The sequence below is a fragment of the Marmota monax genome, unplaced genomic scaffold, assembly GCF_021218885.2.
Source record: "Marmota monax isolate L192 unplaced genomic scaffold, Marmota_monax_Labrador192_F-V1.1 WCK01_AAM20220418_F8-fsc00001, whole genome shotgun sequence".
Taxonomy (NCBI): domain Eukaryota; kingdom Metazoa; phylum Chordata; class Mammalia; order Rodentia; family Sciuridae; genus Marmota; species Marmota monax.
Genome location: NW_026693777.1, coordinates 25708994 through 25719024, shown reverse-complemented (window position 1 = coordinate 25719024; position 10031 = coordinate 25708994). Strand labels below are relative to the sequence as shown.

The following is a 10031-nucleotide window of genomic DNA, read 5'->3' as shown; positions in this document are numbered from 1 at the left end:
AAAATTTAAAAAAATACAAAAGGGTTGGGGTGTTGCTCAACAGTTGAACACCCCAGGTTCAATACCCAGTACTGAAAAAAAAATTCCAATAATTAAGTTAGATTTGATATTATAATTTTAGTCTTAATAATAATTGTAACTTTACTCTTATTATTTTCTTTCTCTCCTCCTTGATACATCACTTGTTTCTCTAACTAAAAAAGGCAAACAGTAGGACACTAATTTGATCTTAATTATAAGTGCAATTTTACTCTTATTATTTCCTGTCTCTATCATAAATATTTTATTTTCTCTACATTTAAATCAGCGTGAAACTTATAATATGCTCCATCTTAAAAAAGAAATACTTCTTTGATCATAAAATCACTTCTAGCTCTTGGCCCATTTTTCACTGCTCTCTTTTAAATCAAAATTCAAGAGATGGGTGCATGCTGTGTCTCCACTCATCAATTTCATTTTCTTTTCAATTTATGTCAGTCAGCATTTTATATCCACTGTTCCACATGTATAATATGCTCCATCTTTCTTTTTCCCCAGTACTAAAGATTGAACCCAGGAGTGTTCTACCTCTCAGTTACATCTCCAGCCCTTTGCTAAAGATGTTATTTTGAGACAGGGACTATTGCCAGTATGGCCCTGAACTTGCACTCCTCCTTCCTCAGTCTCCTGAGGAGCTGGGATTACATCATGTGCCACCATGTCTAAGCAAAATGCTCATCTAAAAAAAGAAACAACACTGCTTTGATACCCAATTCCCCTCCAGCTACCATTTCATTTGTCACTCCCTCCTTAAGAAAAATTCAAATGATAGCTGCATGCACTGTCTCTATCCATCACCTTCATTCTCTATTCAGTGTATGTCAGTCAGGCTTTCCCCTCCCTATTCCATTGAACGCACGCACTCTTGTTGTTGTCACCAGTGATCCTCATCTTGATACACTGAAAGGTAGTGATTAATCTATTTGCCTCAAGACAAAGTATTTCCTGGTTTCATTTTCCTTCTTAGGTGTTGACTCAATCTCTGTCTCCATTACTGGCTCCTCCTCCTCTTCCTAAATTTTGAATGTTGAAGGACTCTCAGGACAGCCCTTGTCCCACTTTACTAGCCCTTCTATTTGTTCATATGTCCTAGTGAGTTCTTTGTATCATACATCTGTATCCTAATGAGTCCCATGGATATGTTTCTGGCACTGACCTCTCCCTGGACTTCCAAACTCATAACTAGTACTAGTTGTCTAGTACTCATCTCAAACTTAAAATGTTCCAAACAGATCATTTGGTTCCTACTTCTGAAACTTTTCTGCCCAGAATGTTCTCCCATCTCAGTAAATGACACTCCACTGAGAAGGGCCCAAACCTGAGAATCATCCCTTAAGGGATATTGAATGGAAATTTTCCCCTGGCCTCAGAATTGACATCTAGAATCCAGTTCTGAGGGAAAAATTATTACATAATCCATGTTCTAAAAAGGGCCAGACACTTTGTTAGGTTTATTTATAACCAAAGAACCTGTTTTGTCACTCTCAAATATGATCCTACAAAGCCCTTTTTATTCTCCTAATCTGTCCACAAAGAAATTGTGACAGTGACGTTTTCTGTCCTCTGTGAAGCAGAAGTGAGTGCCCCCTCCTCCAGACAAGTGAGGGAAATCGTAGAGATGTGATGGTTGTAGGAAAAGAACATGTCTGTTCATCTGCTGTCAACTCCCTGCTTAGACAGCAGACTTGAGCAGGAAAAAGAGAAAATGAGGTGGGACAGCAGAGTGGACAGAGGGACAACCCTGGAGCTGCAGAAAGGACCAGCATTAGGTATGATGAATCTAGAATTCCTAAAAGGACCAAATGATGGGGATATCAAGACTAAAATCACCAGAGAGGGTTGGTGGCAGAACCAAAGGGATCCCACAGTAAAAATGAGGGCTTTGAGCTGAGTGGTTAGAAGAAATCAGTTTGGAATTATATGTCCCATGGCAAAGAACAAGGCAGAAAGGAGGGTCTCCAAATCCTTATGAGAGAAGGCACTGAGAGGGAGTGAGCGTTATGGGCAGATGAACATGAAGTTGAACTTGATATGAAGGGTTAAGTTGGGATACGCTAAAGCTGGCACTAAAATGCCTGCACATGGTCAGGAAATTGTGCCAATGGTTAGAAATACAGTAAAGGGACAGGAAAAAAAAATTCAACTGCATTGGAGGAAAATAAGTATGTCAACACCCACCCCATGGGGTGAATAATCCTGTTACTGTAACTATCTCTAAATTTGCTTTTCCCCTATTTGATCATACTCCAAAGCTGCCATTTTTTACCCCATCCATTCTTGCTACCCTGGTCTGAGCTGACATCACCTCTCCAGTGAAACTCCACTGTGACCTCCTCCCTGGGCTCCTTGATCCCACTCTCCTTCTCCATAGCCCATGTCTGTCTTCTACTTGACAACCAGAGTTACCTTTTAAAAGCCTAAGTCAGTTCCCTATTCAAAAGTTGTGAACTCATCCTGAACTTTGCCAAAGGGAGCAAATAATATGTTATATTTTTGTAAATTAGATTCCTAATCAAGAGTAATGAATAATTAAGGAGAAATCTAATTAAAATTTTTAAAAGTTCATCACCATTTGTTGGATGGATACAGAAAATTTCAGTACCACGTTGTAGAAAATATTCTCCTTTATCCATCCCAGTTGACAAGACGAAAGATCATTATAACCCCTGTCTGCCATCTCACCATCACACAGACAACTGGAGAGTTTCCATCTTCTTCCTCACCATCTACTGCCATATTCATTCATTCATTCATTCAAAAACTATTGATTCACTGAGTGACTACTAATTGGCAGGTGTTGCCTTAGGTACTGGAAATACACCAATGAATAAAAAATCCCTGCTCCTATGGAGCTTGCATTGTAGTGATCAGAGGTTTTATATTAATGATTGGATTAAAAGAATGTAGTAAAGTAAGTTAGGAGAAGACATTAAGATGTGACTAGTTACACACTTATTTGACTAGTTATCTGTTATATGATAAATTAAGAAAATGAAAATTTACATTCTGAAACTTTTTTTGAGAAATCATTTGCCAGTTCAATAAAACACTTAGTTTGCACTGATGAAATGAAAATAATATTTCAAATAATAAATAAACTATTCTCATTTTCATAAATTTATCACAATAATTTTCTAAAATTTATAAAAATAGAAAAAAGTCTTTGTAACAAATCAATGATGCAAGAAACATAAGGTAGGGCTGGGGTGGTGGCTCAGCAGTAGAGCACTCGATTAGCACATTCGAGGCCCTGGGTTCAATCCTCAGCACAATCAATCAATCAATCAATCAATAAAATGTATTGTGTAAAAAAAAAAAAAGAAAGAAAGAAAGAAAGAAAAAGGAAACATAAGGAAAAGTAGCTGATGTCCCCTGCATGAACTCTGATCCTACCCCAGCCTGGCAACCCTAGGCAGAGGCTACAGTATGCCTCTACAACATTCCCTTCCTCGTATAAACATTCATAAATCTTGTGATGAAATATATGAACCTATGTTTTAAAATGGCCAAATATCAGCAACCCCACCCCCAGTTTTTTTTTTTTTTTTTTTTGGGTAGAATTCATGAGGATGGGAATGTATTATATACATCATATAGAAACTTGTCCGTTTAATTTACCAATATTGTGGTCCTCCCTCAAAATAGATTCAGTAGATTTGACATCTTTTGGGACAGGAGACTACTGGGGATTGAATCCAGTGTGCTTTATCATGGAGCTACAATTCCATCCCTAATATTTACTAGAGACAGGGTCTAGCTAAGTTATTGAGGATCTCGCTAAGTTGCTGAGGCCAGGTTTGAACTTGTGATTGCTGAAATTACAGGTAGGCACCACCTTGCTCACCTTGACATCTTCTTTAAAATAGATTTCCATTGACTAGATATACCAAATTTATATTTTAATCATATCCTTTACACATGGGCATTAAAACTCCTTCCTGTTCTATTGAGTAAATAAAGCAGTGCTTTACATTCATGTATATGTATTCCTCATATGCCACTACTGTTATTTTGGAGATAGATTCCCAAGTGTAAAATTGGTTGATGTAAAAACATGTATTCTTTCAATTTTAACAGATATTGTCAACTGACATTTGCTATAGTTCAGACATGAGATATACCTAGAAAAATTCATGTAACAATGCAGAAATGTTCAGAAGTGAAATAATTAGATTATGTCAGTTGTAAACTCACCCGTGAATCAATCTACTCGGTGGATTTATAATTTAAATAGATTCTGGGTGGTAACTGTTAGCAGGTATGGCATGACTGGAGAAAATAGACCACTGGGGCCATGCCCTTGGGGAATACATTTTGTCATTTGCCTTCTCTGCTTCTCAGCTGTATGAGATGAGCAGCTTTCCTTCACCACACACTTCTGCCATAATGTTCTGCCTCATCTTAGTTCCAGGTAATGGAGTTGACTGACCATAATCACATAATTAAGCTTTTTTTCTCCAAGTTATTTTCAGGTATTTTGGTCACAGCAATGAAAAGCTGACTAAACAACATTCAAAAATTAGGAAAGTAACCCTCTCCTGACATCTTCTGCAGCACTGGGTATTATGAATCTGGTATGTAAGAAAAATAGTTTCTCATTGTATTCTTAATTTCCATTTTATTGATCACTGATAAAACTGAGCATTTGTCTGTGTATTTTTGACTACCCACAGATTTTTTTCTTCTATTAAATGCATATCATTTTCTTTCCTGACACCAATGTTTTAGTTTTTACTTTCTTTTCATTTTGATTCTCATTCAGGTTCACAGAGCTGGATTAATTATAATGCTTGGTTCTGGAGTCAGTTTTAAATATGTCCATGGCTTCCCACTTTTTATTAGATTTATTCTTATGACCTGAGAGTCTTTAAAGTTATTTCAAGTTTGATGTTTTCTTAAATAATTTAATAACTTGTTGCTGGTGTATAAATACACAATGGATTTTTACAAATTGTTCCTATCAAAAATCACTGAGCAGCCAGGTGAAGTGGCACATGCCTGTAATCCCAGAGACTCTGGAGGCTGAGGCAGGAGGATCACAAGTTCGAAGCCAGCCTCAGCAATTTAGTGAGGCCCTATGCAACTTAGTGAGACCCCATCTAAAAATAAAACATAAAAGGGGCTGGGGATGTATCTCAGTGATAAAGTGCTCCTGGGTTAAATCCCCAGATGACAGGGTCTCAATAAGTTGCATAGGGCCTCACTAGAATTTAGTGTATATATATATATTTTCCATATTTAATAATTTTCTGTAATATAATGATAGTCTAATTTTTTTCAACAAACCCCCCCCCCTTTTTTTTTGCTACTGAGGATTGAGCTCAGGGGCACTCAAACACTGACCCATTGAGCCACATTCCCAGCCCTATTTTATATTTTATTTAGAAACATGGTCTCACTGGTTTGCTTAGCGACTTGCTTTATCTGAGTCTGGCTTTGAATTCACGATCCTCCTATCTCAGCCTCCCAAACCCCTGAGATTACAGGCATGCACCACCTTGCCTAGGACAAAACCCTATCTTTATTTCTTGTTTCTTTTCCTTTTGCTGTGCTCAGAACTTCTCATACAGTGTTGAATTGAAGTGGAAATAGTGGGAGTCAGTTCATGTGTGTTGCTAAAAACAAAACAAGAACACAAAAAATAACCTACAACTGCATAATTTATAAAAAACAGAAATGTATTTCTCACAGTTCTGGAGATTGGGATGGCCAAGGTCATGTCTCTGCCATTTGATGAGGCAGATGGGCCCTTCTTGCTGTGTTCTTACCTGGAAGGACAAAAGGGGAAAAGGCTTTTCCCATCCACTCTTGACTGTTTGGACAGACAAGAGTGGATGGGAAAGGCCAGAGGAGGAGATTCCTCCATCAAGGCTTTTTATTTGGGCACCTATTCACTTTCATGACTGTCACCTAAAGGCCATGTTCTTATACTGTCTCATGGGGGATTAAATTTCAACATGAATGTTGAATAGAACAAAAACTTCCACCGAACAGCAGCATGACTTCATGGAATGTTTCACACAGAGCAGAGTGTGCTGGGTAATAAGCAGATACATTTCTCCCTCTACGTTATGATGGTCAGAAATTACATCCTTCTACATTCTGTGTCCATTAATATAGATTTATGTTTTTATGCATTATAAAAATATGCAAAAAATTAGCAAAAATACAATAATACTGGGTGTCTTGGTTCATTAACAATAACAACAAAATAAACCAAAACAAAACCCCCTAAGGCTTGGATTTAATAAAGAAAAGTGCTAAAAGTTCACCATTTTTAGAGGCAGAAAGTTCAGAATCAAGTGGCCCTATGGATTGGGCCTCTGGTGAGGGACACCTTGACTGTGTCATATGACCCAGGTGCTATTATGGTAGGAGCACCTGCTATTATGTAAGAGGAAGACATCACATGGTGAGACAGGAGGCTAGTTAATGGGGAAGGACCAGTCATGCTCTTTTATAACAGCCAAATTTATGGGAATTAACTGGGGTTCCAGGAGAACTCTGTTAACTCCTTCTCAGAGCATGTCCCAATAACCTAATCACTTTTCCCTAGAACCCACTTCTTAAAGGTCCCTCTACCTCCAAACATTGCCACACTGAGCAAAAAGCTTCCAACACTACAGTTTTGGGGACACATTCAAACCAAAATCCCACCATACCAGCAGGTCTTCTATATATCTTTATATTCACAGGAATTCTTTTCTTCTTCATATGACTTTGAGTTGCTCCCCAACATACTTTCCTCTCTGCCTGAAAGACTTCCTTTGGCATTTCTCTCAGAGCATGTCACTAGGCACAAATTCCTTCATCTCTTGTTCATCTGGCAGATATAGAATTCTTGGTTTATAGTCTCTTTGTTTCATCATTTTAAAAATATATTAGTCTCCCCTTATCTGTAGGAGATAGATTCCAAGACTCCCAGCAAATGCCTGAAACCTCAGATAGTACTGAACTTTATATACACTATGTGTTTTTCTAACCATTCATACCTATGATAAACCTTCACCTTTTCACTGAAAGGAAGAATTTTGTGGGTGCTCTTTAACATATCCTAATTATCAGTATCAATACTCTTGCAGTGTGGGAACATTATTAAGTAAAATATGGGTTACTTGGATATAAGCACCTCAATTCAGCAACATTCAATCTAGCAAAGACAGCTAGTAAGTGCCTAATGAACAGGCAGCATATACAACATAGATGCACTGGACAGAGGGGTGATTTACATCCCAGGTCAGAAAAAGCAGTAGTGTGAATTTTCTTCACTCAAAGTGGCATGCAATCTGAAATGTATAAACTGTTTACTTTTAGAATTCTCCATTTAATATTCTTAGACCTCTGTTGACTGTAGGTAACCGAAGCCATCAAAGTAAAACCACAGGGTCAAAGGAGAACTATAACATCCCTGTCCCTCTGGATTCCATGATTTCTTTTATATATATAGTTGTCAATGGCCATTTATTTTATTTACTTATATGCATTGCTGAGACTTGAACCCAGTGCCACACACATGCTAGACAAGCACTCTACCACTGAGCCACCACCCTAGCCCTCTTAAAAAAAAAAAAAAAAAATATATATATATATATATATATATATATAGTAGATAGACACAATACCTTTTCTTTTCTTTTCTTTCTTTTTCTTTTTTTTTAATGAAGAACTGAAGATTGAACCTAGTGCCTCACACATGCTAGGCGAGCACTCTACCAATGAGCCACAACCCCAGTGCTGGATTCCATGATTTCTAATGAAGATTTTGCTCTTAATCTCTTATACATGGAGATTAATCTCTCTTGCTTCTTCGAGATTTTCTCTTGTCTTTTGACAATCTGATTGTAACATGTCTTGACATGATAATTATTGCATTTATCTTTTTGTGAGTTCATTGAATTTCTTGAATATTTTGGTTCATGGAGCTTTTTAATTTTTTTTAATGAAATTCAAACCATTATTTCTTCCAATTTTTTTCTGACCCTTTTTGTCTCTCCTGTCTTGAATTCCAATTTTGTATGTGTTGGGATGCTTTAGTACAAAATAAATTTGTGCTCAGTACAAGCACACTTTTATTTTTTAAATATGTTTTTGATCCACTGCTGATTGAATCCACAGATAAAGAACCCACTGATACAGAAGGCTTGTTGTATTTACTATCTGGCTCCTTACAGAAAAAGTTCTTTGTGAGGATGAAAGCAAGGGGTATGCAGACATACTCTTCCATGACCCAGGCAGAGCCAGCAACATGATCCTCATTAATGTCTATCACACTGGAAAGTAAACGTCATTGACATCTGAAGTACTGATGTACATCAAGTCCATCTTAAACTCTGACTGATTCTTAATATAACTTCTTTTTTAGTGAACAAAGGTGGAAGTTGCAGGAGAGCCAGTGGTAGGTATGTTTTCCCTCTCCACTTACAGCCTGGCCCATTTTATTTCCAGGTAAACAAACCCTGCAAGGGCTTTGGAGTGAGATTAACGCAGTGATTCTGACCATCCTCGAGGCTTGGGAATTTCCACTTTAATTTATTCAGGAAATCTCTCAACAAAACAATTTATTTAACATATTCTTTCATAGAATAAGTCTTCCTTAAAGCAAAAGAGAAGTTGGCCTTTTCAGGGGAGGAGGAATGTGTTATATTTTAGAGAAGAACAACGAGGCTGAGAAACTTCAAATGATTTTCTGGGGTTCCTGCTCCCGGGGGGGGGGGGGGGGGGGGGGGGGGTGCGACAATCGCCAAGGTGGCGGCCACTGCATCTCGTCCCATCTCCGCAGTCCTAGGCATCATGGTGTCGAAGGGCCCCGAACCTACAACCCGCCAGGGCTGCCGGTCGCCGGCGTGGAGCACGGTACTCCGCCACATTCTGTATGAGAACTGGTAGCTGGTGTGAGTGGCGGGATCTTTCGACCTCCTGAAGATCCCCTTCGCAGAGAGTGATGGATTGAACTGAGACCAAAATATAAAAGAATTTTACATCGATGGACTACCATTTGGAAACTTGATGGACTGCGGGAAGTTTATCAAGGAGTAACTCCAAACGTATGGGGTGCTGGCTTATCCTGGGGACTCTACTTTTTCTTTTACAATGCTATTAAATCATATAAAACAGAAGGAAGAGCTGTAATGTGAGAGGCAACAGAATACTTCATCTCAGCTGCTGAAGCTGAAGCCGTGACCTCTGCATTGCAAACCCATCATGGGTAACAAAAACTCGCCTTATATTACACTATGAAGGTGTTGTTAATTCCTCACAGCGACAATATAAAGGAACATTTCATGCACTTGTGAAAATACACAAGTAAGAAGGTGTGCGTAGATTATATAAGGGATTTATTTGGAATATCACATGGTGCCCTTCAGTTTATGGCATATGAATTGCTAAAGCTGAAGTACAATCAGCACAATAATCAATAGATGACCGCAAGCCCAATTGAGCACACTAGGATCCATATCTGTGGCAGCACTACCCAAAATATTTGATGTAGTAGCAACATACCCATATCAAGTTGTGAGAGCCCTTTTTCAGGATCAACACGTTTTGAAGTGGTGTAATGGATGTAATTGGCAAGTCATGGAGGAAAGATGGCAGAGGGTGATTTTACAAAGAAATTACCCCCAGTTTCATTAAAGTCACTCCAACCTGCTGTATTAACTTTGTGGTGTATGAAAATGTCTCATATTTTTTACTTGGCCTTAGAGACAAGAAAGTAAACTAAAATAAATAAATAAATAAATAAAAAGGGGGATAATTCTGGTATATTTGTCCAAGAGAGCAACAAGCTCCTTTATGTTTGAGACATAAAACTTAGAAGAATGCTACACAGCAAAATGACTCATAAACATAATTTGTTTTTAATCTCTAGAAGTCCAAGAGCTGCTAACTCCTCACAGTGTTTTCTGCTTTTTGTGTTTTCCATATGTTTGAGACCTGGCTACCTCTGCCTGTCATGGCTGGCATCAACATGTTAAAACTGACACCAAGTGTAG

At 38.2% G+C, this 10031-nt stretch overlaps 1 pseudogene; it reads left to right on the top strand.

The window, feature by feature from the left end:
• The first annotated feature begins 1681 nt into the window (after positions 1-1681).
• Positions 1682-9760, top strand: LOC124104685 (mitochondrial folate transporter/carrier-like; annotated as a pseudogene).
• Positions 9761-10031: the final 271 nt, after the last annotated feature.